This window comes from Cnephaeus nilssonii (genome assembly GCF_951640355.1).
Source record: "Cnephaeus nilssonii genome assembly, chromosome: 20".
Taxonomy (NCBI): Eukaryota; Metazoa; Chordata; class Mammalia; order Chiroptera; family Vespertilionidae; genus Cnephaeus; species Cnephaeus nilssonii.
Window position 1 is genome coordinate 27,319,596 of NC_137091.1, and position 27,412 is coordinate 27,347,007.

Here is a 27,412-nt window from a genome sequence, read left to right on the forward strand (position 1 = left end):
GCAACCCTAGAGCTGCATTTTTACATGGCCACACCATTGGAACTGAGTTACTATTGTCCCCTTTAGGGAGGACAGGCCTCTGTAGTTTGTCACAGCCCCCACCTCTCCCTACTATTCACCTAGCCCATTATCCGCCCTGGTTTTATCAACTTGCCCCATAGCCATTTGCCTTGGGAATGTCTGCTTTCCAAAATTTTGCGGCTTCATCAAATTTATGCAGTTAATTTTTCAGTGATAAGCTATTTTAATAGTTTCTTTTTGATTGTTCTGATTGAATTACATTTATGTGCACTTTGGAAGAACATGACCAAGGGGATTGTACCTTCTCTTTGAGAATTTTATTACCGTCAGTGCCATTGGGTGATTAGGGAGCATCCAGAGCAACATAACACCCAGACCATTGTTTCATGTAGAATAGTTACACCCAGGGAAGTGACACACCAAGCTTTGAGGCAGTCTGAGAGCTGGGATACCAGCAGATTGGTTCACCCAACACATTATTATGCATCGGCAGCCAAGGGGCTCTGGGACCACCGGATAAGATGTAGGCTCCAGTGCACTGGGTGCAGCGTTATACAGAGAGCATCACTGCCCTTGGAGTACAGTGACACACTGGGCACTGGCCTCCCATCAGCATTGCTCACCCACAGTGTGAGTATGACCAGAGCATCACAAAAACATCTTGCACTTAGCCCTGCAGGGTACTCTGGAAGCACCGAGCTAACAGAAAGAGCATTCATAACTTCAGGGTAATGTTAGCTCTATCACTTTGTTGCCTAGAGTACTTTTATACACAGGGCATTGTTACCCCTAGCACTATCTGGAGTTTGTGTAACTGTTTTTAACAGTTGACAGCCACCACAGCCCACATATAGTGTTAATGCTATAATTAATGTTCTCTGGCTCTGTAAATACTAGACAAATTTGTCCACTCATCCCATTCTAGCATGTAAGCCTCAGATAATTCTTATTTTCCGTAAGTACAGACCCCAAAGGTTAGGGTAACTATAACTATACACATATACAGAAACAAAAAGTAATTGTTTTTCCTCTGTCAGCTGCCAACAGAAGTCAAATTCCTGAAAATTAGCATGAGCAATAGGCAGGTTTTGACATGTCATGTCTCATTTCAAAGGCCCCACTGAGTGTCACCCGATCAGCACAAAGCCCCTGTGTCTCCCAGCTGAGCGCAGACTGGGCTGGGTGGAGGGCAGCAGCTGCTCAGCCTAGAGCGGGCCCTGCCACATGCCTGGGCAGGGCCAGGAAATGAGCTCAGCCTCTGAGGAACCTGGGGACCCTGCAAGGAATGTGGCAGCCTCCATCCCTGCCTTGTGCAGCCTGCAGGCCAAAGTCTCTTTCCTCTGGGAGTGGCAGGGAACCGCTTTTCCACGTGCCATAGGAGATGGTACCTGCAAAGGCCTGAAACTTGAGTTTCTGTCATAATCTTCCTATTAATTGATGTGGGGTCTGTTGAAAGCTGTTGGATTCTGCCAGCAGAACCCATAGCTGAGTCAGGCCACGCCTTCAGCTGCCATAAGCTGCTGGGCATCTGGGATCATCTCACTCCAGGGTTACAAACTCTGGCTTACGGGCCAATTCCTGCCTGCAGCCTGTTTCTATGAATAGTTTTATTGGAACACAGCCATGCCCACTTGTTTATATAATTGTCTATGGCTGCGCTTGTGCTATAACAACAGAGTTGACAGCATATGGCCTACCAAGCCTAAAATATTTACTATTTGGCCCTTTATAGAAAAAGATTGCTGACTTCTACTCTGACTCAAAATTATAGCGAGAGAGGCTGCAGGGAGCCTTCTCTCAGGGCAGGAGGGCATTAAGGGTCTGGCCATTAGGGATTGTCCCCTCTAAGCCCCAAACAGTCTAACAACTTGACTTCATGGGCATTCATTCACCTGGGACTGAATGGATTCAATAAATATCTATGATATCCATAGAAGACCTATATGTTCTCAGGGTACATTTGCTAGGAAGGGCTCAGACCCCAAGGGATCCCCTGGCAGGGACATGAATATCAATTGATGAATAATTCAAAACAGAGACAACTGCTATGAGGGAAGGAAACACAATTGTGTGAGGTCATGCCATAATATACATTTTGCTTGTCTGTGCCTTGTCTTTCTCCCCCACTAAGATGTAAGCTCCATTATAGTACATGTTGCTGTCTGAGTGGTTCTGTATCCCTAGGGTCTAAAACAGTACCTGCCATATAGTTGGCTCTACATTAACATGAGTGAGTGAATGAGAGAATGAATGAATGAATGAATGAATGAATGAATGAATGAATGAATATAAGAAAAGCATTAGACCCAGATGAAGGATCTGGGAGGCTTCCTGATGCCTAAGTTACAGTCTAAAGGAGTAGTGAGGAAGGAACACTACAGGGTGTGGGCTGGGAAAGGCATTCAGAGCAGAAGGCACAGCTTGATGGAAGTCTCTGGGCAGGAGGAGACATGGCACAGCCCAAAGAGAGTGATGTGAGAAGCACTAGAGCCACTGGGGCCTTGCCAGCCACTGCAAGGATTTTCGTGTTTGTCCTGGAGCAATGCGCAGCCATTGCGAGTAATATGGGGAGGATACAGTGTGACAAGGTCACCCTGGCTGCAGGGTAGCAAATGGATTGGAACTGGGTACGAGTGGAAGGGAGAAGCCAGTGTAGGCCTGAGATCCTGGGAAGAATCTAGACGAGTAAGTGACAATGCAGATGAGAGTAGACACATGCTACTCAGAGCATCCAGGAGATATTTAGGGAAGAACTTGGCAGGGCATAATAACTGGGTTTGGAGAGGACAGAGCAAGGGCCAGGGAGGAGTTAAAGATGCAAGCTTGAGTTCTGACTCTTTCAGTTGGCAGGAAGATAGAACCACTGGCCCAAACAAGGAACCCAGGTGTTTGACCCAGTAAACAGGGTCTGAGGGCCATTTCCATGGGGTGTTAGCCAGGCTGCAGTAATGCTCCTTAGGAGAGGCATCCAGGGCCCCAGTTACGCTGGTGCTCACAGATCCTATCTGTGCTTGCATCTGGGATGGGCACTGTGGAGGCCTGGAAATGCCCTTGACTAGAGAGACTAATGTGTAGCTTCTATAATTAACCAATCTCTGAGGCTTTTCATGCAAAAGATATTTGAGTGAAACATTGCCAAGGCCTTTAATCGTTTCTTGAACATTCAATCAGCAGCACTAGAAATATTTCTTACATGAAGCAAATAATGATCCACTACTTTCAGCAATTGCTTTGCGAATGCTAACAAACCTTTGTTTCAGCATATTAGATACAGCCTTGCTGACTCCATGTTTCTAGGCATCACAGCAGAATCTTCCCTGGTTGCCAATCAGTGGTATGCTAGTAAACGTTAACACTGGCTCTCTTAAAAAACAGCAACGACAACCAGCAGCATAGTGACATTATCCTCAGAAGGTGAGGAATGTACTGTTGTCCACTCGCTAAGTATTTATAGAGGCATTTAGAGAATTCATAGGTAACACAGTGGAAGTGAAACCTGCTCTCATGGGGCTTATAGTCTGCTGAGAGCATCCAATGAGAAACAAGAAAATAAGTAGCTGAAATAATACAAATTTGGTAACTGTTACAATAGGAAACACTAGGGGCTAAATTAGTACTTGGGGAAGGGTGGCTGTGCCCTCCTTCTTTCCTTCCATCTTTCCTCCCTCCCTCTCTTCCTTCCATATTTTCTTTTTTCCTTCCCATAATTTTTAATATTGACAAAGTGCCAAGAGTGCTGGCAATTTGGGGACCCAGAGATTAATTCAACATAGTCGTGGACCTCAAGGGAAAATTATGGAGGTTAATCAGGGTCTACAGTTTGCCTAGAGCCAGAGGAGCAAGCATCTTGCACTTCTGAGCTTGGGAGAAGTGAGTTTAAATCCTGGCCTATGATCTCACTTGTATGTGGAATCTAATGAACAAACTGACAAACAGAATAGGTCTAGAGACATGGAAACATGGAACAGACTGACAGATCTAAGAGGGAAGGAAGGGTAGAGGGAGGGTGGGAAGAAATTAACCAAATAATTTATATGCATATATGCATTGCCCATGGACACAGACAGTTGTGTGGTGAAGGCCTAGGGCAGGAGTCAGTGGAGGAGGGTAATGGGGGGAAATGGGGGACATCTGTAATACTCTCAACAATAAAAATAAAAAGAATCCTGTCCCAGACATTTGCACGCTGTGTGAACTCAGATAAGTTACTTTTCTTTCCTCCTCATCCATTTCCTCCTGTGTCTAAATAAAAAGAGAGAAGCTATACTTGCCCAGCAGGGTTTTCGTGAGAATTAAATAATTGTATGCTCATGACTTCATCTCACCATTGGCAAATGCTAGGTGCAGAAGAAAACTTGGTTGTATTAACTTTAGCTCACTGTGTTCCAAGGGAGTTTATGGCTTGAAGGTACCATGGCGCTTTGGTCTTGAGCATCTTACTAATTTAGAGGGGGAAATGTATATTTTAAAATTCACAGATATGGGAACTGGAGCTACCAGTTCCCATATTGGTAGCTCCACAAAGATTGTTGCCCTGGGGATTTCATGCCTCATAAAATCATTTGATCTGATGGGATCTTATCTTCTAGATATATCTTCCCAGCATCTGTCATCCAGGAGGCTTTATCAGGACAGTATGTGTGTGGATGTGTGTGGTAGTGTCATGAACACTTATGATGATTATTATTTAAAATGCATAAAAATAACTGTGGTAAGTTTTCTGTACTGTACAATTTTCTGCTATGGGCCCGTTGCATGCATTTTCTCAAATGGTTGCTGCAATCCATATAAATTCGTATCTCTATTCTTATATATGAAAAAATAAGTTCATGATTTCTCTTATATGTGGAATCTAATGAACAAAATAAACTGACAAACAAAATAGGTCCAGAGACATGGAAGCATGGATCAGACCATGCTTCCATGTCTCTGGACCTATTTTGGACCACTTTCCTGCCAGCCTATTTTATATATAAAGAAAAGTTCAGAGTGGTTGGTCATTTTATGTAAGGCCACACAGAGCTATTCTTTGTGCCTGAGTCCTTGCTTTTGACTGGGACAAACAACCCACCCACATTGCATGCTTCTCCCAGCAAGAATGGCCATTCCAGTAAGAACTTAGTTGCCCTGAGAACTGTGATACTTTTTGAGGACTCAGACATCGCTGGATTATTTCACATTGACTTTGATCAAGGTAATGATGCTGGTAGTCAAGTATGGAACATAATTCTCAGGTCATCCCTAAAATATATAATAATATATAATAATTTAGCTTTTGTAGTAATTATCTGGACTACAATTCTTAAGGCTTTCTTCCCACTCAAAGATATATTGGTGTTTTGGATTGATTTCCCTTAAACAGTGTAGGAGACACAGGCTTAGACGCAGGGAGCTAGTATGGGAGGTAATCCCAGGGATAGAAATGAGGAGTGCGAAATAAGAAAGCAAGCAAGCCAATAAAGACTGCCATTGAGCTGGTTACTGTCCATGGGCTCATTATGCAGGAAGAACTGTGTAAAACTCACTTCAGAATGGTCTCTTTGCAAGAGAGAAGGCTGGGGTATATATCCACCTACATTCATCTTCCATTTGTAAAGGGTAGCCCCTGGCACCATTAATTCTTCTGTGCTTCCCTGTTCAGCCTTTGTGGTTCTGGGGGAGCAACTATGGTTTTGGAGAAGTCCTGAGCAGAAGCATGGAGAGGCATGACAGGTGCTTGGACTAGCAGTATGTGTTTAGGGAGGGCATGAGTATATAAGAGATCCCATTTGCCATCATTATGTGTTACTGCAAACTTCCTCAGTGGAACTAATGATGGAGGGAAGTTATGATTGTTGTTTTCTTAAACCATCCAGATTTGGTTTAGCACCCACCTGCCAACACTCTTTTTCCCACTAGATGGTACCAGTTTGTCAAAGCCCTGGAATGCTACCTTAGGGCTTCATCTTTGACTCACTATTTTAAAACAATTATAAGGAACTAGAGGCCCAGTGCATGAAATTTGTGCACGGGGGGTGAGTGGGGGGGAGTGTCCCTCAGGCCAGCCTGCAAACTCTCCAATCTGGGACCCCTTGAGGGATGTCCGACTGCCCATTTAGGCCCGATCCCAGTAGGGACATCCCTCTCACAATCCAAGACTGCTGGCTCCCAACTGCTCGCCTGCCTGCCTTCCTGATTGTCCCTAACCACTTCTGCCTGCCAGCCTGATCACCCCCTAACCACTTTCCTGCCAGCCTGATTGATGCCTAACTGCTCCCCTGCCAGCCTGATTGCCCCTAACTGCCATCCCCTGCCAGCCTGGTCACCCCCAACTGCTCTCTCCTGCAAGCCTGGTTGCCCTTAACTATCCTCCCCTGTAGGCCTAGTTGCCCCTAAATGCCCTCCCTTGCCAGCCTGGTCGCCCCTAACTGCCCTCCCCTGCAGGCCTGGTCCCCCCCAACTGCCCTCCCCTGCAGGCCATCTTGTGGTGGCCATCTTGTGTCCACATGGGGGAAGCCATCTTTGACCACATGGGGGCAGCCAACTTGTATGTTGGAGTGATGGTCAATTTGAAAATTCATGCACTGGAGGGGGGTCCTTCAGCCCTGCCTGCCCCCACTCACAGTGTGGGAGCCCTCAGCAGTGGGAGGCAACTCGGCGATCAGGGGAAGATGACGCCACATCACACCTCTGCTGCTGCCACTGCTGGCAGCGCAAGCCCTGGTTACCTGTGCCTCGAGCAGCACTGGGCGGCTGGGGAGCTGCCATCTAAGGCTTGCCTGCACCTCGGGCTGGCCCTGGGCAGCTGGGGGACTGAGGGGGCTGTTCTTGGGCTGAAGAAACTCTAAGGAGACTAGTCACTAGGGAGAGGAAGCCTTGCATTGCTATGTGAAGTCATTACCTGGCTCCTACAGCGACGTTTCCTGGCTGGGCTGGGCTGGGCTGTGGGCCGCATTTTGTGCCATGAGGTCTTGACAACATTGGCTGCAATTTGGTGGGATGTCACTCTGGGGTGGTGGTGGGGCCTGTGTCCCACTTGGGGGAAGCTGAGTGTTGGTTTGTTGGCACCAGGTCCACAGTGCCATTTCTTTTTAAATTTCCAGTGTGCGTCATGGCAGCTCCTGCATTGAGAGTCTACCCCCTGGTGGTCAATGCGCATCATAGCTACCAGTTGGACAGTCAGACCGACACTTAGGCTTTTATATATAGAGGTGGTTTCTCAATTTTGTTTTGCTAATTTGCAAAGTGGAATAAAATCCACCTTTGTCTCCCTGGATATTATTCCCATCAGACCCAAGTGTCTCTGGTGTCAGTCCTGGCAGAAAAGCAGGTGTGTTAGTGTGGCTGACTTTTAAAAGTAATGAGCGTAAGTGCTCAGGAAGAGAGAGATGGGGGAGAGGAAGGTGAGAGGGTGAGATAGAAAGAGGGGGAGAACTGGGAGAAGAGGAAAGGCTGGCAGGGAAGAGGGACAGGGAGGGAGGGAGGGAAAGAGGAAGGGAAAGAGAGAGAGCTGAATTGACATGCTAATTATTATTGTATTCAAATTGATACCAGATTGATGAAAGGATTTACCCAAATTAATCAGAATGTTTGGCACCCCTTGGTGGGTTCAGTTGAAGAATTCCATAGCTTGGCAAGAGAGGATAATCTAAGGCAGGTGAAGAAGCTCTTGAACCTTGCATTCAGCACTCAGCACTCTCCAAATCAAGTTGCCCCTGCAATAATAAAAACTCCCCATCAGCACTCTTCCTCCCTAGACCTCCTTTGATTCTAAAGCTCCTTAAACATGGAATGGACTTCTCTGTGCCCTCACTCTTAGGTTGATGATTTTTATTTCTCTTTCATGTTTAAAATTCAGAGTGACAAACCATGAGCCATGTACAGTGCAACAGGAAAGGGAAACAGGGCTATTTCCTGACCAGGATTGCCTATTTGTGGTCCTAGGAGGCTAGGGTTTGTAAAGGCAAAGCAAAGGGACTGTAACTATCTTTCTGGGTCTCCCTTCAGGTGGAACTCCTCCAGTTTGGGCTGGGGAGTCTGACTCACAGGGGTTCTGTTGGGCTCCTCAGGATTCTTGAAACCTTCCCAGGTGACAATAGCGGACCATACAGAGCCACATGAGTGCCTGATTCTGCCCTCCCTGATTATTTTTCCCTTACAGTATGAAAAAGTACTGGTTCAGTGAGAATTAATAAGGACTCTGGAAAAAATGGGTGTATGAGCTAATATTCAGGGAGAGTCGACTTCCCAAGAGAAGTAAACCTAGCTGTGCTTTGTTTTTTACAACTGAATGTCTCTGAGGCTTCAATGTGCATTTAAATGTTAAAGAGAGGCTTCCCAAGGCTGCATGTCTAATGCTCCCCCAAAACTCTCACGTCAGGAAACTGCATAGCATGTGGCATGATTCACAGGACACATGGGTAAATGGGCAATATAGTCTCTGAACTTGGGCCTTGACCACCAAGGCTGCAGGGTCAGCATCACCTGGGAACTTGTTAGAAATGCAAACTCTCATCAGGTCCTACTGAGTCAGAGTTCCTGGGGTGAGCTCAGCACTCTGTCTTTACATATCCACCCTCCAGGGCATTCTGATGTTCCATTAGGTTTGCAAACTGCTGCTGGGGGGAGAGGCTGACCTGATGTTGTACTAGGTAAAGCAGGGATATACCTGGGCCAAGAACTTAGCTCCCCCGAAGCAAAAACAAAGATTATGAAAGGAAGACCACAAAGATATAGCATTGGGGACTGAAAGTCTGCTCCATCTCATTGGTATTTACTTCTGTGAGGCCCTGAGCTGTGTTCACAGGATGCCCTTAGTGCAACCTTTTGGGTACACAGGCAGACAGGAAGACATGGGGTAATGACCAGGAAGCATTCAGGACGTCTCTGTAGGGGGTACAAAAACTTCACCTCTACCCATTTTGCATTTTCAGCTGGGGGCCTTTAAGAAAAAAACAGATTAACAAGAGAAAAACCAACAGTTTATTAACATGTATACCAGGGGGAAGTGAGTAATTATCAGAGGTGACTCAAAACTTCAGCTTAAAAACCATTTTTCTGCTAAAGACACCACACACAACACACACACACACACACACACACACACACACACACACACACACTACCAAGCACTAATCACAATTGGTACCTACTAAATTCTAAATTCTCATCTTGGAATTAAGGAATCTAAGGTGGACCAGACAGAAGCAGATGCTGCAGTTGCTGATCTCACAGATTACAGACACAAGGGAAGAAGGAGAAGGGCCAGTGCCAGTGAGATCTATAGCCATTGGGGTTTGAAGCCCATCCAGAATAATTCTTTGTGTGCCATTGTGAATCTTTACCAATCCTTTTAATATCTGCCTATGATTCTTACTCATGAAGTGCAGTCTATACCAGTGGTTCTCAACTGAGGGTGATCGTGCCTCTCAGGGATATGTGGTGATGTCTGGAGACATGTTGGATTGTCACAATACAGGAGAGGGGACTACTGTCATTTAGTGGATGAGGCCCGGGATGCTGCTCAACATCCTACAGTGCCCAGGACAGCCCCCACCACAAAGAATTATCCCTACCCAATACCAATAGTGCAAAGTTGAGAAAATCTGGTCTAACTGTAGAGCTTCATATATACCCAGTACTCTCAGGCCTTTATTATTATTTTTTATCTCTACCCTATTCTATTATTACTAGGAAGCCAGAATCCAGAGTTGGGTCTGTGAAGTTAATGAGTAGGAAGCCACTATACATATTAAATGTATAATTTTTCAAGAGGCAAAACCATAACTCACAGGTAAATGTAAATATAAATTCACTAATTTATGAGGAGACCAGTAAGATGATATGGCAATTTAAAAAGCCATTCTGTAACTGGACAATCAATGGATCTGGGCTGCCTGTCACTACTTGAGCCAATTCAGCAGAGACAGAGTTGAATCATATATGAGCATTTATTCCAATAATGCTGGCAGTATGGGAGAGCAGCAGGTCATCCACAAAAATCTGCTCTGTCCCCCACCATAAGCCAGATGTTTATATTGAGTAGAAGGACAAAGATGATGCCAAATGGGCAGTTTACAGATAATGTGGGCTGGGGATTTGCAAAGACCTGTGGGTATGCAAAGGGCTAGGGGTCTTCAAAGGGCTAGCGATATGTAAAGGGCTGGGGGCTCTGATTTCTGCAACAAGGTTGTTAATCTTTCCATGATAATAGGCAGCACGGAGATATGGAGGATGGGCCACATATCCAGGTGAGCTCCCAGGTCCCAGGTGCAACTCCCAGGCAGTTTAGAATGTGCTTTCTTCAGAACCAAACAACCATAGTTAAAAGAGCATGATTACTATTTCTTATAATTATAGCTGGTCCCCAATATTCTCTTTCTGCCCCTAACAATTTAAGAAGCTGGGTTTTTATGAGCAATTTGACAAAGAAACATCAGTATGAGATTGCTGAATTAGGCAGTATGAGATTGCAACATATCTAAACCTTTGGGGTTATCTATTCTACTACATAGAAATTATTTTCATCATTTTCTGAACAAAAATCAACATCTAACTGGTCATTTCACTAAGTCTGGGGTCTTTGACCAAGAGCAAACAATGAGATGAACTGAGTCTATGCTCCTAGACATCTTCTGGTGACCTTTGTCCCCAAATGATATTCAAAAGATTTCCATCAATCATTTTGTCCTTATTTACAAGCTTTGCCTCAAACACATAGCTTTTTATTTACTAGTGCTGCCTTAGTAGAAATGGTCTATTAAATGTGGGGCTAAGAAATGGAAGTAGGTTGAGGTCTAGAGGGTGGTGGGTGGAGAGGTTATAGTAGGTCTAGGTGACAGCATGCATAAATGCCATTTGTTTCCTGCCTTTGAAGAAGCAAATGCTGTTCTAGATGCTTCACTCAACACTGTTAGGTGGGTTTTACTACCATCCCCATATTCAGATGTGGAAAGTGAGTCAGAGGGAGAATCAGAATGTCAACAGCAGAAGTAGAGTAAGGAGAAAACAGTGTGGGATCAAGACTGTAGGGCAAGAAGTAGAATTTAGCCAGTTAGAGAAAGAAGAGAGGATGTTACAAAATGGAGCAAGCATGAGTCCAAATTTGAGGCAGAAATACTCATAGCATGTTCAGGGGCAACAAGGAGGCTCTTCTGTGTGATAATGAGTGTGAATGCAATGTGAAATTGTATCACAGCTATTAATAGGATCAGCGTTATTTTAGCCAAATGATCTTACTATTGCTACATGACAGTGCCTGGCAGTACAACATGGTGGTTAAGAGCCCAGGCCTTGGGGGAAGGTGGAATTACAGTTTGAACCCCAGCTCAGTCACTGCAGAGCTGTGTGTCCAGGGTCAAGTTTCTTAACCTGTCTGTGTCCTGTTACTAGACCTATTAAATGAGGACAATGATACCTACCTGATACTGCTGTGATGGGGATTCAGCACAGCCCTGAAGAATCCTAGTCCTGGATGTCCTTAATGATTTAAGTCCTTGGAGAATGGAAGTTGGTACTTTGAAAAGAAGATTCTAAGAGAAGGCTTTAGTGCAATTAATCTGGGAGGTGATTCAGGAAAAACTGGGCAAGTGAGGCAAGGAAGGGGAGGGGCAACCATATGAACAGTCTGTTATTCAGCCAGTTGCTACAGTGGGTGCCTGGACCTTAATTCCCCTGGGGACCTTTGGGAGCAAGTGTAGAACACTTCAGAGCCATCCCACCTGAGTGGCATGGGAGCTTTGGACTTCATGTCACAAATCTGAGTAGGCATTGTTTTAGGGCTGCCCCAGGTGGCATTGATTTTGAACACTACTGGACTGTTGGGTATGGACTTTGGTCCCAGAGAAAGCCCTCAACAGAAGTGTGGATTTCTGTAGGGGGAAGTTGGGCCAGCCCTCTAATGGAAAGCCCAGAGGGATGTGGCTTAGAGGTGTCTGGGAAGCCCTCAGCACCTGCTAGAGTCAGTATCAAAAGTTATAAGAACAGTAATGCCCTTTATGCCAGTAATCTACATCTGAGAAATTAAAGAAACAGCTAAATACAGAAAAAATATAGAAACATTCTCTGCATTACATGTGATAGTCCAAATTGGAAATAACAATAGTCAGCATCTATCAAGTGTTTGCCATGTGCTTGGCTCTCCTAAATGCTCAACAAATAAGATACATTTCTAGCAAATGGAAACTGGCTAAGTGATTCAATGGGATATTACACAGCCATTGAAGAGGATGGTTATTAAGACAATAATGACGTGAAAAAGTCAGATAAGTGAGAAATTAATACCGAACAGAAGACTGTGTGTAGAGTAGGATTCCTACTAAACAAAAAATTAAATTAAATTTAAAAAGACTCTATGTATGGGTAAGGAAGTGGATTCTGAAAGGAAATTTATCAAAATCTTAATTGCAGTTTTGTTCATGTAATGGGTTTGTGAGTGATATTTCCCCTCTAATTTACAAATCTCTATTGATGTGCATGCACTACATTTGTAACAAACATATAATAAAGTAGAAAAAGTGAAAGAAGAAAAATACATCTAAAAAACAGGTTGTAGAGATCCATTGCCTGTTTTGAAGAGGGAATAACATAATGGAAAATGATATTTCAGAAAAATTAATCTGGGAATGGTGTGGAAGATGGATTGTATTGGCAAAGACCCAATGTAAGAAGTCCAACTTGCAAACTAATAAGGGTCATAGGGAGTGTGGAAAGAGCCAATTTTAGAGGCTTGGTATTGAATGGGATGATGGAGAAGAAAGAGAAAAATACCAGAAATAATCCCAAAATTTTAAGGCTAATTAAGTGTGAGAATGACAACAAATATATACTGAACACCTCTTTGAGCCAAGTTTCTTTGCATCAGCTGTCTCATTTAAACCTAACAACAATCCTATTAATTATTTTTTTAATATTTCTGTTTTGCAAATGAGGTCATAGAAGATCAGAGAAGTAAAATGACTTGTCCAAAAAAATGACTTTCACAAAAAAATCTGAGTTCAGATAATTTTTAAATGAACTGGATCAATGGTTGGATGGATGGATGGATGGGTGAGTGGATGGATGATGAGTAGATGAAGGATGGATGGATGGATTGGTAACCACATAAAGGGGAAGAAATATAGGCTTTTATAATGTCAAAGTAGAAAAGAGGAAATTTCAAGAAGGAAGTTTCAGATATATTAGAAGTAAAGAAAAAAGGGATCTGGGGAAAGCACTAGATTTGCAAGAAGAAGGGGTCACTGGTTCTCTTTGAGAAGGACATTCCGTTCAGGTAATGAGAGATAGGCTCAAGCTTCAAGGGAGACTGAGGGGCCAGAACATTGTGGAGCTCATCTATGAAATGACAGGTCAGACCATATAGGAGATTAAAAAAAAGTATAAATGTAAAGAATATATTTCATAATAGAAGGAGGGGTGATATAACAGAATAAAGGGGAAAGGGGAGGATGTGAAGGAGAAATGGAAAAAGGGAAAGAAATTATTGGATAAGAATGAGGACACCAGACTGTCTGCACTTGAGTCCCAGCTCCATCACCCTGTGACCTTGAGAAAATTCTATAACATTATTTACCTCCTCTGTAAAACGGGGAGCACAGTAATAACCTTCATCTCACTGGCTTCATGGGAGGATGAACTGAAGAATATAACACATTGTGAATCAAAACTGGGCAGGGATCATGATGTCTTAACTGTCACAATAAGTGCCATTTGCTAGGAAAGAGCCACAAGCTTTAGGTCAAGAAACTGAGATAAGTCACTTGGAAAATGTGCCCCCAAGAAAGTACAGCTGAAGTCCCAACATTGCACCTCTAGCGAGAGCAAGTGGTCAGCTCTTTTAGGTCAGTTCTCCCATTCTTCAGAGGAAAATAGATTTTTGTGCAAGACACTATGCTGGCTTTGTTAGTTGGACCTTCTGTTTGCAATAAATAAAGCATATTGGGTTGTACTTTTGTTGTGTGTTTTTTTTTTCCTTCTTCTTCTTTTTTTTTACCAGAATTAATAAACAGAAGCTGCCCATTAAAGCAAAGTTAGAAGGAGTTCTGGAGAACTGGCTAGAGGAGCAAAGTAATAAAACCCTGTAAAAATCTAAAGGCACAGATGAAGAAACATCAGACCCCAGCAAGCACCCTGAACTCAATACCCTTTCTTTATTCCAGAAAGTTTTATGCTGTTATAATTGATGCTTGGAGAAGTTTGCACACTGCAGACTCAGCATGAGGGATCCTAAAAGCTTTATTAACCCAGCCACTTAGCCTTTCTGAGCACAACCCCTACCCTGGCTATTTGGACTCAAAACTAGCTCAGTCCCCAAATGTTCCCCTGTTAGGATGGATAGGTTTGATTTAAGGCCTTTCTCCAGTGGGTTCTCCTCCACCACCCCCACCCCCCCACCCCCCGCCTCTCTAGCGCTGTCTGCTGGCAAGTTTTATTGGCGTTCAGCCTGCTCTCTGCCCACTCTTCCCCTTTGGGATCATGTAACTTGCCAAGGAAGTTTTCTCTTAGGCTGAGCCATTAGGAACATTGCATGTCTGGGATCGATTCTGCATTGTATAAAGATCCATCTGTACACCAGGCAGTAGAGGCTCCTGTTTGCAAGATAACTCCTTTAGGCTGGTTGGAAGCCCACTGGGGCAGGGCAGTGAGCAGTTTAAGTAAGAAAGTAAAAAACAAAACAAAACAAAAACAGATGATGAGGGGTGTGCTTTGCCAGGCTAGAATGGGCTTTCTCTTTCTGTGTTAATGAGCCTTATTTGGCACAGCTGGATAGTTGCCTACTTTGGTGGGGAGAGGGTTGTAAAGAGCACTTTCCACTGGAAACATTTCCCTGCTGGCAGGAGGGACCCCATGGAGACACTGTCAGCCTGACATAGTCTCTCCAAGGATAGAACTTTAATGAGCTTTGGAGATAAGACTAAGAGCAATCAACATCATTTGTGTTCTAATAATAATTATTCAATTAAATTACACTAATAATTAAATTATAAATACATACATACATACATACATACATAAATAATAGCTAACATTTATGGAGTACCATCTATGTTTAGGTACTCAGCTAAGTACTTACATACATGGTGTCTAATTCAAGGTTTCAAATTCTGGAGCTATTATAATTCATCTCATTTTATAACTAAGGAGTTCCCAGCGATCTTCACTCAATCCTCAGAAGGCACATATATCATTTTGCAGTTAAGGAAACAGCCTCAGGAACCTTGTTTTCTTTGGCGAATAATTCGCAGAACCAGGATTCAAATTCAGGTCTCCTGACTCTATATGATTTTATTGGGAGAGAAGAGGTGGTGAATATTCATTAAATGCCTCTGTGTGTCAGGCCTGGAGAAAAGAGTTTATTGTGCATTGTCTCAGTTGTCAATCAGGACTTTCCCACCTTACAGATGAGGAGACTGAGACTCAGAGAATGGAAGCCATTGGAAGAAAGTCACACAGGTAGGGATAGAGCTGGGGCTTATAGCTTCCCATTCTATCCTGTAGGTTTTCTCTGCTACTAGTACCTCCCCATTTCAATAGGAGAAACAATACCATGTGATTTCCCAGCAGGGACAGTGAGAGGGTAACTCAGGCCTTGACCTTAGGACTTAGAATGGGTTATTGGTATTGATAATTGAATAGGATGCTAGAAATGTGATTCTGGCCTGGAGGGAAGATCAGACATGACCAAGAATTCTGAAAGGACCAGTTCTGTCCTATCAAAAGAAATTTGGGGCCTTTCATCTTCCTTGAAGGCTCGAAGTTCCAGTTTGCACTTTGAAAATAACAACTTGCTGGCCCAACCTATTGTTGCTGCCTGCCTCTGCCAGGTCACAGTCCTCAAAGTAGAAGTCTCAGAACATGCTCATGTCACAGCACTTTTGAAGATCACTGTCCAGAGCAAAGCTCAAATCCTGGGAAGGAAGGATTGAATTGTAGAGTTGAATTCCCATTTCTTTGGAGTCTTGTGCTTTGGAAAAGTATTATTGGTTTGTCATTCTGGGCTGTCACCAGTGACACCTCCAGGCTCTGAAAGGTTACAGGAAAATAATAGGCCTTCTGGCAGTTTCCAGTCTGGTTATATTTCTCATCTGGGCCAGGATTGTGCATGTGCTTTTTATTCTTGACAAGATGAGAAGAGCTGGTTAAATAAGGATCAGCTGCTCTTTATACATCTGCTTTTCTGATTGATGGCATCAGAAAGCCATTCATCTGGTTTGAAGATAGACAGGTGGTTGCCTTCACTACACTGTGGGCTTTTGAAGTTCACCCTGTGATGTGATTACAGCAAATACTTAGCTTATGCTCCAGAGGATAAGGTTGACCTTTGATCCTACTCCTCATTTGATCATAGGAGGTCATAGTTCAATTTCCAATGGGGGCATATGCCCGAGTTGCAGGCTCGATCCCCAGGATGGGGCATGCAGGAGGCAGCAGATCAATGATTCTCTCTCATATTGATGTTTCTATCTCTCTCTTTATTTCTGAAATCAATAAAAATATATTTTTAAAAATAAAAATAAATAAAAATCACACATCTTGGAAAATGAACCAACCTGGGAAGATGCTGGAAGCTGCATTTGCTGCTGAGGTTGGTTGTCAAACCAATTTAACTGGCCTGATTTACCTAGAGTTCGGGTTTTTCTGATTAAAACTGATGACCTTTAAAGTCTTCTTTTTCCTGTCAATCACTAGAGGACATATGGTCTTACGTGAGTTCCAATGGGAATCCCAGAATCATGCCATGACTGTGGGTTTCAAATGAGGAAAGTGCATTTAACGAAGTGACAATCATAAGATATTCAAGACCATTGTCCAAACTGAGAGTGCATGTTCTTTACCCTTCTTATTCATTCATTCATTCATTCATTCATTCCATTGTTTATTAATTTGACATTCCTAAAGAACGCATCTTATGCCAGTCCTGTGGTGGGAACTGATGATAAGGAGGTGACCAAATTATATAGTCCCTCACTCCAGTATCTTATAAGGCTAAACAGACAAGGCAGGCACCATTGTCAGGATGGGATGAAAGAGCCTGGACGTGCAGCCACTTAGGAAAAGTGTTTGGATTGGCTTTGATAGATACCCTCAGACAGTTTTCCAAAATGGTTGCAAAGAAGGCAGAGTGGGGCTTCTGATAACCTGATTGTGTTTTATTTCTTGACCTCAGTGCGGTGGAAAACACTAAGCTATGTCCTGAGGCTTTTGCATACTTTCTATAGTGGCTGGTATAATTTAAATGAAAAATAAAGAAATAAGGTGTTAGCTTCAGGCTCTTTGGGAGCACAGAGGAGAGCAGAGAGGGAAAAGTTTGAGGAAGGCTTTCTGGGGGAGATGATGTTTGAACTGGGAGCTGAAGGATCAATAGGAAGTTAGGGAGACAGAAACTGGAATGGGAATTGCTTGCACAGACCCTCATTGGGAAGGAGGTCATAGAGTAGAGGGAGCTGGCCGTTGAGGCTTGGGAGAGCTATGAGTTGCTGCAGCCCAGGGTGTGGGCCTAAGGGGGTTGGAGGGGCTGCAGGGAAGGGGGCTGGGCTATTTCACAGACAGTATGTCCTGAAGACAGTGGGAACCCTGAGATATTTTTAAGCAGCAGAGTGACACTGTCAAGCCTGGGTTTTCCAATAATCGGCATTCCTGCGTGGGTTGCAGGATGGGAGACATTTAGGCATCTTTGCAACAGTCCCAAAAAGGAAGGCATCCCATTCCAGGTACTGAGGGAGGAGAGAAGGAGACAGATCAGAGATCAGGAGATATCATGCAATCAATGAGACTTGTTAATAACTGCAAGGTGGAGGTTGGGGAATAGATGGGGGGAAAAATCAGGTTTTTCTTCCAGCCCAGCCTCTAGTGAGAATCACTTAGATAGAAACACTTGGACCTAAGAGCCGATTTCCTTTATTACATCAAATCACGAAGATTATCTCATTAGTCATTCCAGAAACATCTACTTCATGCCCATATGTGCCAGTCAGTGCTGGAGTTTCTGAGGATATCCGGATGGAAGGGTATCGTACCTCGAGGATACACCTGTAGAGTGTGAGGAGATAGTAGGTCTGATTCTCTCTGCCTTAAACCTCAGACAGTATGTTTGAGTTTATGCAGTGGTGTCGATTTCTTATGTGATTCAAGGTCAGTTCCCCAGACCTTGCAGTGACAGTGATATGGCATTCCCCAAATCCCGTGCAGAATCTTTCTTTCCCCTTGAGTAGTTTTGAGCCAAGCATGTAACATTGCGTGAATGTTTGAAAACTTCTCCTGGTTCTCAGAATGCAATTCTGCCAGTGCTGAAGGCTGTCAATTAAATGAAGATTTAGATAAAGGCTGTATGGGAGAGAGAACCCAATATTCCTAAACCTGATAATGGTTTCCTTCTGTCTGTTTGAAACTCTGGAATAATCCTGATTGACTGGCTCTCTGCTTTGGGCATTCCCATTTACTGGACAATTTAATAACATTTAAAATGTTTGACAACCCTTATTTAGGGGCAGATATCCCCATTGGAGTTGGTAAGTATATTATTGCTGTACAGTTAAAAGGGAGGAATCAGGATTTAAGTAGTTTCTTTTCATATTCAGAACATGTCTCTGCTTTGGAATAGCAAGGAGCACAAAAGAGGTGAGAACAGGCTCTCACATTATATTAAAAATGGGGAACATGTAATGACTATCATGTGCCTTGCCTCATGCTAAGTGCTTTTCTCCTATCACCTCATTTAATCCTCCTGAAGGCATTGAGGTGAATGCTATGACTGTACCTATGCTATGCAGGTGAAGTAGCTAAGGCCGATAGCTATTGCTACTAATTAGCTGTAGGCTGGTGGTTCTCCATTTTGTGCTCTGGGCTACTAGGTGGGCTTCAGGAATTGAAGAGAGAATTCAGAAAGAAATCCAAGACAATTTCCCACTATATCAGAAGAGTCATCTGCTCATTTGTTCATTCATTCTTTCATTCATTCAACACATGTATTGAGTGTCCACTATGTGCCAGGTATGGTTCTAAGCACCAAGAAAGCAGCGATGGACACAACCAAGTCCCTGAAGGATGAAGTGTAATAAGGATGCGTATTTCCATAGTGGTGGAGTATTGTGTGTGAGGGTCCCCAGGAGAGAGGACATTTCAACTGACAACTGCCTGAAGTGGAGGAGACAGACATGTAGGTCTATGGGGGAAGGAATATAAGAGGTAGAGTGGAGAGAAATCAAGTGTATGTTCCCTGGTATGTTCCTGAAATAGTGAGGCAACTACAGTGGCTGGACCAAGAGTTGGAGATGAGATCAAGAGTCAGATAGGTTAGGCCATGGGGAGGGTTGGGATGTTATTCTGAGAGTAATAAGAAACCATTGAGAGGAGGGCAAAGCTGTGACATCATCTGTTGCTATGTGCAGTAGAGAAAGCCTGAGCAATTTAGAAGTCTGCAGCAGCTCACAGTCTGTTTTCTTATTTACATACATTATCTATAATGTTACATATGTTAACTCTTTTAGTCCACACAACAGCCAATGAAATAGGCATTGCTGTCATTATTCCTATTTTAACAGTGGAGAAACTGAGACTCAGAGTGGGCAAATTGGGAGTGGAAACCATGTTAGAGATAGTCAAATAAAGCAGCAGATATGAAGATGGGTAGAGGCATTCCAAGCAGAGAAATCAGTGGTTCAAAGACTTAGGTAAGGTGGAGAGAGAATGGTCGACTGTTCAAAATGGCTAGAGAGAGAGGCAGTGGTGCATCTGTTTGCATTTGAATGTTGTTTCTGTGCACCCTTGGCTCAACTGTGTGTGTGTGTGTGTGTGTGTGTGTGTGTGTGTGTGTGCGTGCGCATGCATTAATGAGATGATGAGGTATGAGTCTGGAGAGAAAGAAACGTTTGTACCTGGTTGCATTTATTTTTTCAATATCAAGATAAACTTTATTTTTTTATTTATTATTTTTTTTAGGATAAACTTTATTTTTAAGAGCAGTTCTAGGTTCACAGAAAAATTGAGTTGAAAGTTCAAAGATTTCACGTATACTCCTTGTGCACACATGTGCACAGCTTCTCCCACTATCAAAATCCAGCACCATAGTGATAACTTTGTTAAAATTAATAAACCTACATTGACACATTATTACTCAAAGTCCATAGTTTACCTTAGGCTTCACTCTTGGTATTGTACCGTCTGTGGGTTTGACAAATATATAACATGTATCCACCATTATAGTATCACTAGAGGCCCGGTGCACAAAATTCGTGCATGGGGGGGGGGAAGAGGTTGTCCCTTAGCCAGCCTGCACCCTCTCCAATCTGGGACCCCTTGAGGGATGTCCGACTGCCCATTTAAACACTATCCCAGAGGTATCGGGCCTAAATGGGCAGTCGGACATCCTTCTCACAATCCAGGACTGCTGGCTCCCAACTGCTCACCTGCCTGCCTTCCCTGATTGCCCCTAACTGCTTCTGCCTCCCCACCTGATCACTCCCTAACCACTCCCCTGCCAGCCTGATTGATGTCTAACTGTTCCCCTGCCAACCTGTTTGCTCCCAACTTCCCTCCTCTGCCGGTCTGGTCACCCCTAACTGCCCTCCCCTGCAGGCCTGGTCCCTCCCAACTGCCCTCCCCTGCTGGCTTGATTGCCTACAACTGCCCTCCCTTGCAGGCCTGGTCCTTCCCAACTGCCCTCCCCTGATGGCCATCTTGTGGTGGCCATCTTGTGTCCATATGGGGGCAGGATCTTGGACCACATGGGGACAGCCATCTTGTATGTTGGAGTGATGGTCAATCTGCATATTACTCTTTTATTAGATAGGATAGAGGTCTGGTGCATGGGTGGTGGCCAGCTGGTTTGCCCTGAAGGGTGTCCAGGATCAGGGTGGGGGTTCCCTTGGGGTGTGGGGCAGCCTGGGTGAAGGGTCTGTGGTGGTTTTCAGGCCGGCCATGCCCCCTGGCAACCCAAGCAGAGGCCCTGGTATCTGGGATTTATGTATCTTCTATAATTGAAACTTTGTAGCCTTAAGTGGAGGCCTTGGTCGGCCAGGGTGTGCGGAAATCTTGGCTTCCTCCATCGCTGGGGAAACCCTAGCCTCCCTCCTGCTCTCTCGTGGCTGCAGCCATCTTGGTTTCGTTAATTTGCATACTCACTCCTAATTGGCTGGTGGGCGTGGTTTGTTGGTGTAGTGGAGTGATTGTTAATTTGCATATTACTCTTTTATTAACTAAGATATAGAATAGTTCCCTACCCTAAAAATCATCTGTGCTCTGCCTTTTCATTCTTCCCTCCTCCCTAACCCCTGGCAACTACTGATCCTTTTATTATCTCCATACTTTTGTCTTTCCTAGAATGTCATGTAATTGGAATTATAGCTTTACAGAATTGCTTCTTTTACTTAGTAATGTGCATTTATGTTTTCTCCCTGTCTTTTCATGGTTTAATAGCTCATTTATTTTTATTGCTGAATAATATTCCATTGTCTGAATGTACCACCATTATTTACCCATTTGCCTACCAAAGGACATCTTGCTTTCCCTCCAAGTTTTGGCAATTAGGAATAAAGCTGTTATAAACATGTGTTTACAGGGGCTTGTATGGACTCAAATTTTCAACTCCTTTGGGTAAATCACAAAGAGGGCAGTTGCTGGATCAAATAGTGTTTTTATTTTTGTAAGAAACTGCCAAAGTCTAACAATAATGTGAATTTTAAAAAGCAGAAAGTAAGATTGTATTCATTCTATAAATTGCAACCAGATTAGCTGAGGTTCTAGGTTCAGAGGAAGCTGTTGAGAAAAGGGAGGAGAAAAAAATGGTGTCTCAGAAATCACAGGAGCCAGGGAGCCTCAATGAATCGAATATACTGGTTTGTCTAGGACTAGGAACCCAAAGATAATCTTGGATCAGGTAGATATCAGTAAAACAATCAAATATGGGAACATGAAAATTTTGTGCCGAAAGTGACTTAAGTCAAGGCAGACAAATATGGGTATATCAGGAGTAATATTTATAATGTTTAACAACAAAATATGGCATAGGAACCACCAATCATGATAGCCATCTGCTGAAACCACCCATTATGGGCATTTCTGTGCTTGCAAGGGTGTGGGGGGAATCCACAAGGGAGCACCAATTGGGCAGAGTCACTCAGTGGCACAGGGACTAATATTAGAGCAGGACCTGGAAAAGCAGGAATGGTCCGAGGCCAGGGGCAAAGTAGAAGAATAAGAGACTTAGGGCCCAGAGAAAACCTGCTGGAGGGTTGAGTTATATTTAATCCCACTTGCTGCATACCTGAAACCAGACAGGAGAGCGGCTTCAAACATAAATTATGTATACACATGAACAAAGACAGAAAGGGAGCACAGAAAAATGAAAACAGTTTGATTTGTAGGGCTTTCAGCATCATGGATGATTTTTTTCCTTCCTTTATTTAGAGGTCTGTTGAAGCTGCTACAATTTTGTTCCGGCAATAAAAGTAAAATATATGTTGATCTTCACAGAGATGAGAAAAGCCTTTGGAAGGATGTAACTGGTTAGAATATTCGTTAGGTTTTAAAAATCGATTAAATTCATTGAAGAAGTCACAAAAACAAACCAAATACCATCTTCCTTCTCAAGAACGTGGCAATGGCCCCTTCAAGCAGGCTCAGTCTCTGTGATGAACCGGTCATTTAGAGTGTGACATTTCATGCTGGATGGATACAGCTGTCCATTTTCTTTGCCTCCTCTCATCCTGCTTGTTGTTCATGCTGACCCAGTGAGGTTGGCATCAAGCTCTCCCCTCCTGGTGCTGTAGCGAGAGATAGTCCCGAGGACACATGCATCATCCATTGCAACAGATTAGCTCTGATCACAGCCTAATTACGTGAAGTGCAGCCAAACCCCTTATTTATGCTTTTCTGGGGATAGGAAAGAGAGCTAGGAATGGGTAATTGAGGGACATTAAGAAATGGACTAAAATAATTGCTTGCTGTGCTTTAATACGCGCACTACTAATGATGCATTATTGCAGGCACTGAGTAAAGAGATTACTGCCAGCTCCTTCCTGTGGGGCATTCAGCAGACCCTTCTTCCCAAGTGGGGGATTAGCGCAGGTACCTTCGTGGTAAAAGCCTGGCTATCAGCAGTAGCACCTTGTAGGCAGTCCAGCCTGTCAAGTTGCGGCAGGGGATCTGTGCAACTCCAAAAAGGATACTAAATGCATATAGGAAGCTCTATGCCTTACAGCTAGTTTATGGCAAATATATGGGCACATCTGCCTTCTATTCTTTTGGAAATAAATGCGGATTGTAGAAACCTGGCTTATGATTAAGAACACAAAGTATTGGGGGAGAACTTCAGTTAGGGAATAATGAGTTAATACTCAGGTCTTCACATACAGAGATGTGCATCCCATCAAAATATCTAATAGAGACAATTTAAGAAAAACTAATGAATGCCCTTCAATTAGGTGACTTGTCAAATCTGCACTGTCTAATATAGTAGCTACTAGCCACATGTGACTATTTATGTTTAAATTTTAATTAGTCAAATTAGAGAAAATTAAAATTTAACTATTAATTCCTCAGTTTTGTGAAGTATAATTCAAGTGCTTAATAACCACATGTGGCTACTGGCTACCAGATTATACAATGAAGATATAGGGCATCTCTATTATTAGAGCGATCTGTTAGGGCGGGCACTGGGTTAAATGATGGTGTAGTATATTCTCAGAAGAATGAGTAAAGTACAGATATTCTGGCATAAAAATGTCTCCTTTGTGTATTGCATGTAAAGAAGTTACAAAACTTTATAATATTAATGTTACTTAAAAACAAATGCAACACTCACAGTTTTTGTATGAGTGTAAGTAAAATAAAGTGGAAGAATATTCATCAAATGGTTAGCAATAGTTGTCTTGAGAAGGAAGAAGTGGACATTTACTTCTTAGTTTCTCCACTTACGTATTGGCTGAATTTATTTCAATGAGAATGCAGTACTTTTGTACTAAAAAAGAAATTAATTTGATGAGATCCCATGAAGACAATTGAGAGACATAAATAGGAGTTTTCTCTTTTTGGATCTTTAGTTGATTAAAGTCTGCTTATTAAGGCCACCTGAGTGGGGTTGACCAGATGACCCTTTAAGAGGGGCATTGTGGGAGGGGAAAGAGGGTGGTTCATAGAAAATCCATCCCTGATGCTCTCAAGACACACCAACAGGCATGTCCTCCTTGTTTCCTTTGTCTTGGATGTTCTGTTCTGGTAGGAAGACAAATACACTTTATAATCAATTCTTACTATTAATCTTTGGTTGAGTCAATAGAAGCTTCTGCTATGGAATGAGGCAGAAAAACACTGGGTTTAAATGTCAAAGAGCATTTGGGAGACATATACAGCCAGAGATACATGCCAGTCAGGGAGGGCTTCTCTGCCATTTAGGAGGGAATAAAAAGATGTCTTCCAGGCTGGTGTGGATGAGTGTGTGAAGTGCCCTTATCTATCCTGTCCTAGAGAATTTACCTCTCTGTTGGCTTATGTGCTATGTGAATAAAGCATGGATATGGAGAAGAAATACTTTCTTTTTTCTTTCCCTTTAGAAATTCATCTCTGTCATCCAGCATCCCAGACTTTTTACTCTGGAGTAGAGTCACTTGAACTCTGAGGACAGTTGTGCTGCCTTTGCTTCTGGAGCTATGAACTATGGCCCACTGGGCAGAGTCCCTTGACCTTTGAAATTCGGTGTCACCCTACCTCATAGGGTGGTTGCTCAATGTTAAAGGGAGAGAAAGGGTAATGAGGGGGTTAGGCAGTGCTTGGCACATAATAAGTGCTCCATAAAAAAATGTTAGCTGTCACTCAAGGTAGTATTACTTTGTGCTAAGCAACATTGCAAAACATTAAACTCTTACCTGTTCTTGTGGATGTGTACCTCCTCCCCAGATGAAAGGACTGTCATTGTAGGGTAAGAATGTACTGCCACACTTCTTTCTATCTTTTTGGGTCCCTGACTGTGACCTTCACCAGCTAATTGGTAAACTCATGCCAAGTGACTGGTGCCTGAGAGTGAGAGCTGAATGCTGCACAGGGGGAGCTGCCAGCCAGGGAGCCCAGTGCATTCCCGGGGTCCTGTCAGTGCAGTAGGTGGGTTATAGGCATCCAGTATGACTCTGAAGCATAGCTCTCTGAGGGAGAAGGCTGGAAGTCTTTCCATTTTGATGGCAGGGAGAAAGGATCCAAAATTTTCTTGCAAGTTTCCTTGAAACAGCCTCACTCAGTGGTTTTTTTTTTCAATGTTTTTTAAAAGGATGGAAAATTTTGTTCATTTTGACTATTGACTGTATTTAGAATTTCACCTCTTGAAAATAAGGATTTCCATTTGCAAAGAGACAGATTTTTATATGAAACAATAACGACATAACTTGTATTTTTATATGAAACAATAACAACATAACTTGTATATCTGGTTCATAAGCATTTTATACATAGGTATGTATGCATATGTGCATGATCATATATATACTAGAGGCCTGGTGCATGAATTTTTGTACCAGTGGGTTCACTTGGCCTGGCCTGCAGGATCAGGCTGAAACTGGCTCTCTGACATCCCCTGAGGGGTCCTGGATTGCGAGAGGGCACAGGTCAGGCTGAGGGACCCCACCGGTGCACGATCAGGGCCAGGGAGAGATGCAGGAGGTTGGCCAGCTGTGGGGTGGGGGGTCTGTGGGAGGGCTCCAGTGTGTGTCTGGTCCAGTCTGGACCTCAGCAGCCAGCTAACCTACTGGTTGGAGCATCTGCCCCTGGTAATCAGTGCATTCATAGCGACTGGTCGACCTGTCGACTGTCTGCAACTGCCTGCCCCCTGGTGGTCAGTGCACATCATAGCAAGGGGTTGAGCTGCCTTAGCATATCATTAGCATATTACGCTTTGATTAGTTGAACAACTGGTCGGATGACTGGACACTTAGCATATTAGGCTTTTATTATACAGGATGTATACACTGAGTGGCCAGATTATTATGATCTCTGAACGCATAATAATCTGGCCACTCAGTGTATATCCTATCTAATAATAGACAAATATGCAAATTGACCATACCTCCAACACACCCACAAGCCACGCCCACAAGCCACACCCACCATCCAATCAGAGTGAGTATGCAAATTAACCCAAACCAAGCTGGCTACAGCCACAGAGAGCAAGGTTTCCTAGGTAACAGAGGAAACCAAGCTTTCTGCCTGCCCTTGCCAGGCCTAAGCCTCCACTCAAGCTACAAAGTTTCAATTATAGAAGGTAAACAAATTTAAAAAAATGGCGGCAGAATGGAGCTTGAGAGAGCAGGCCAGGGTTGCCGCCAGCAACAGGGGAAGCAAAGCTTTCTGCACACCCTGGCTGGGCCCACCAGCTTAAGGCAACAAAGTTTCAATTATAACCCCAACACAAATGGCTGCCGGCCTCAGAGGGAGCCCCAGGCTTGGCTCCACTCCAGGCTACAAAGTTTCAATTGTAGAAGGAAAATAAATTCCAGATACCAGGGCCTACACTTGGGTTGCCAGGGGGCGTGGCCAGCCTGCAAACCACCACAGGCCCCTCGCTCAGGCCGCCCCACACCCCAAGGGAACCCCCACCTGATCTGGGACGCCCTTCAGGGCAAACCAGCTGGCCCCCACCCCTGTACCAGGCCTCTATCCTATCTAATAAAAGAGTAATATGCAGATCGATCATCACTGCAACACACAATATAGCTGCCCCCATGTGGTCAAAGATCCTGCCCCCTTGTGGACACAAGATGGCCACCACCAGATGGCCAGCAGGAGAGGGCAGTTGGGAGGCACCTGGCCTGCAAGGGAGGGCAGTTGAGAGGGACCAGGCCTGCAAGGGAGGGCAGTTGGAGGTGATCAACCCTGCAGGAGAGGGCAGTTAGGGGTGACCAGGCCGGCAGAGGAGGGAAGTTGGGGGCAAACAGGCTGGCAGCAGAGTGGTTAGGGGGTGATAGGCTGGCAGCCAGAAGCGATTAGGGGCAATCAGGAAGGCAGGCAGGCAAGCAGTTGGGAGCCAGCAGTCCTGGATTGTGAGAGGGATGTCGGACATCCCTCAAGGGGTCCCATATTGGAGAGGGTACAGGCTGGGCTGAGGGACAACCCCCCTCCACGCACGAATTTCGTGCACCGGGCCTCTAGTCCTATATAATAAAAGGCTAATTCGCAAATTTTCCCCTTGACCAGGAGTTCAACCAGCAGGCAGGCCAGCCAATCACCCATGTCCCTTCCCCCTGGCCAGGCTGGCGGGACCCCACCCATGCACAAATTCATGCACTGGGCCTCTAATATATATATATATGCTGAGTGGTCAGATTTTTATGCATTCAGAGATCATAATAATCTGGCCACTCAGTGTATATGTGTGTGTATCTATGCATACACACATAGGGTTGATCTTCCTTAAGGAGTCTGTATTTGTGAATGC

General features: G+C 43.9%; 1 protein-coding gene across 2 annotated transcripts in view; it reads left to right on the forward strand.

The window, feature by feature from the left end:
- Window positions 1-27,412, forward strand: part of CDH13 (cadherin 13) — a gene marked incomplete at its 3' end in the record, with an annotated part of 1,039,464 nt that overhangs the window by 5,053 nt on the left and 1,006,999 nt on the right. The window lies entirely within an intron of this gene.